At 39.4% G+C, this 3,324-nt stretch overlaps 1 non-coding gene across 1 annotated transcript; it reads left to right on the forward strand.

Annotated features, from left to right (window-relative positions):
* Window positions 1–581: 581 nt before the first annotated feature.
* Window positions 582–684, forward strand: LOC126936646 (U6 spliceosomal RNA). The gene has a single exon (XR_007719478.1). It is a non-coding gene; the product is annotated as a U6 spliceosomal RNA (small nuclear RNA).
* The last annotated feature ends 2,640 nt before the right edge of the window (window positions 685–3,324 follow it).

The raw sequence follows: 3,324 nt of genomic DNA on the forward strand, positions 1-3,324 counted from the left end.
TCCTTTTTTAAAACAATTTCCAACTTGTGTTTATTCCCCAATAATTCAGAGCCAATTTTTTCCCCCTTTAATTTGCAGAAAGCTCAAGAGATGTAAAATAATTTTAAATATTGATTCTAGTCAGCTATGATTAGATGTTAAGTCTTGTAGAGCAAATTTTAAATCATCTGAAATATAACCTGTGCATCCCCAGTTCTAGCAACCCAAAGCCCATAATGAAGCATTGGTGAGTACACTCACAAATTTCTCAAAATTCCTGGTGTACCAGTGGCACCCTTGTTGTTTCCATGCTGACATAAATGTCATTTAAATGGGATTTAGGGGCTGTTTAAAAATTAAATGCACCTACTTAATATACCATTTAGTAATACTATATTCAGATCCTATGTCTTCACCTATGTTGTCTCCTCTCTCTGGATTGTTTTTTTCCTTTACCTTTAGAAGCTTTTTCTAATTCACCATCAACCCCCCTCCCCACAACTTATAGTAAACTTCTCCCATACCTGGGCTACTCATGTTTCTTTAACACTGTTGCACTTCAGTTTACTTGGCCTGTCCACATCAGACCGTGAGTTCTTTGCTTGCTTTGTTAGCACATACACTAAAATTGGAATGCTACAGAGAAGATTACCACGGCCTCTGTGCAAGGATGCCACACAAATTTGTGAAGCATTTCATATTTTTTTTTAAAAAGAAGGGGAGTCCAATGGAAGAGAATAGACAACTCTAAAATAAGACAACACACCTACAACCGTTTGATCTTTGACAAATCTGACAAAAACAAGCAGCAAAGAAAGAATTCCCTATTCAACAAATGGTGCTGGGAAAACTGGCGAGCCATATGCAGAAAATTGAAACTGGACCCCTTCCTTACACCATATACAAAAATCAACTCAAGATGGATTAAAGACTTAAATGTAAAATCCAAAACTATAAATACCCTAGAAGAAAATCTAGGCAATACCATAAAGAATATAGGCATAGGCAAAGATTTCATGACAAAGATGCCAAAGGCAATTGCAACAAAAGCAAACATTGACAAATTGGATGAATTAAATAAAGCTTCTGCACGGCAAAAGAAACTATCATCAGAGTGAATAGATAACCCACAGAATAGGAGAAAATTTTTGCAATCTATCCATCTGACAAAGGTCTAATATCCAGTATCTACAAGAAACTTAAACAAATATCCCCCCCCCCCAAAAAAAACAACCCCAGTAAAAAGTGGGCAAATGGGGCCGGGTGCAGTGGCTCATGCCTGCAATCTCAGCACTTTGGAAGGCCGGGCAGGTGGGTCATCTGAGGTCAGGAGTTCAAGACCAGCCTGGCTAACATGATGAAACCCTGTTTCTACTAAACATACAAAAAATTAGCCGGGCCCATGCCTGTAATCCCAGCTACTTGGGAGGCTGAGGGAGGAGAATCACTTGAACCTGGGAGCAGAGGTTGCAGTGAGCCAAGACTGCGCCATTGCACTCTGGCTTGGGCAACAAGAGCAAAACTCCTTTTCAAAAAATAAAAAGTGGACAAAGGACATGAACAGGCACTTCTCAAAAGAAGACATACATATGGCCAAGAAACATATGAAAAAAACCTCAACATCACTGATCATAAGAGAAATGCAAATCAAAACCACAATGAGATGGCATCTCACACCAGTCAGAGTGGCTATTATTAAAAAGTAAAAAAAGCAACAGATGCTGGCAAGGTTGTGGAGAAAAAGGAACATTTTTACACTGGTATGTAAGTTAGTTCAACCGTTGTGGAAGACAGTGTGGTGATTTTTCAAAGACCTAGAGGCAGAAATACCATTTGACTCAGCAATCCCATTACTGGGTATAGACCCACAGGAATAGAAATCATTCTGTTATAAAGATACATGTACAGGCATGTTCATTGCAGCACTATTCACAATATTGAAGACATAAAATCAATGTAAATGCCCATCAGTGATAGACTGGATAAGGAAAATATGGTACATATACACCACGGAATACTATGCAGCCATAAAAAGAAATGAGATCATGTCTTTTGCAGGGATGTGAGTGGAGCTGGAAGCCATTATCCTCAGCAAACTAATGCAGGAGCAGAAAACCAAATACCATATATTCTCACTTATAAATTGGATCTGAATGATGAGAACACGTGGACATGTGGGAACAACACACACTGGGGCCTATTGGAGAGTCAGGGATGGGGGAAGGGAGAGCATCAGGAAGAATAGCTAACAGATGCTGGGCTTAATACCTAGGTGATGGGATGATCTGTACAGCAAACCACCATGGCACACGTTTACCTATGTAACAAACCTGCACATCCTGCACATGTACCCCTGAACTTAAAATAAAAGTTGGAAATTTGAAAAAGTGAAACTTACAGAAAAATGAAGGTGAGTCCCCTGCCATCAGTGGCTGTGTGTTTTTGTTTTAGTGATCACTACATCCTCAGTGCCCATGACAATGCTGGGCACACAGTAGGTACCAAGTAGATGCCACTGAGTTGAGGAGAATAGCAGTGTTGCTCCTTAACTCACCCATGCTACCTTTCATTGCTTTCTTGGAGAAAAGTATTACCTTGCAACAATATTGCCCTGTTAGGATTTGTGCTTTTAGGTACAAGGTGTTGCTATCTTTAGGGCCACCATGACCACCTGGGCTGGAATGCAAAAACAATCTCTTGAAGATGTTAAATGGATCTGACATAGAAACTGACATCCATTTTCTTATACCTGGGTAAAGGGATTGAGCACATTACCATTATGCTTCAATAAAGCATTCTTTGTTCCCCTTTTGAAAGAATAAAAGTGGTTGTTGAAATATGTGTGAAATGCAGCAAAAAGTAAAATGTTATAAAAAGTTAAAAAATGAAATGGTTAAAATTGTCACTGAAAAAACATCAAAATCCAGTTTAAAAATTATAATTATTTTATATTTTGTAATATTTGATACATAAAATATGTAACACATTTGCTATAAAACATAGTAATAAACACCATAAACCCAACACTCAGCTTATAAAACTAGAACATTAAAAATACAGTTTCATATTGGGAGGCCGAGGCGAGTGGATCACGAGGTCAGGAAATCGAGACCATTCTGGCTAACACGGTGAAACCCCATCTCTACTAAAAATACAAAAACAAAAAATTAGCCAGGCGTGGTGGCGGGCGCCTGTAGTCCCAGCTACTCGGGAGGCTGAGGCGGGAGAATGGTGTGAACCCGGGAGGTGGAGCTTGCAGTAAGCCGAAATCTCGCCACGGCACTCCAGCCTGGGTGACAGAGTGAGACTCCATCTCAAAAACATAAAACCTAAACAAAACACATA

The sequence above is a fragment of the Macaca thibetana genome, chromosome 14 (genome assembly GCF_024542745.1).
Source record: "Macaca thibetana thibetana isolate TM-01 chromosome 14, ASM2454274v1, whole genome shotgun sequence".
NCBI lineage: Eukaryota > Metazoa > Chordata > Mammalia > Primates > Cercopithecidae > Macaca > Macaca thibetana.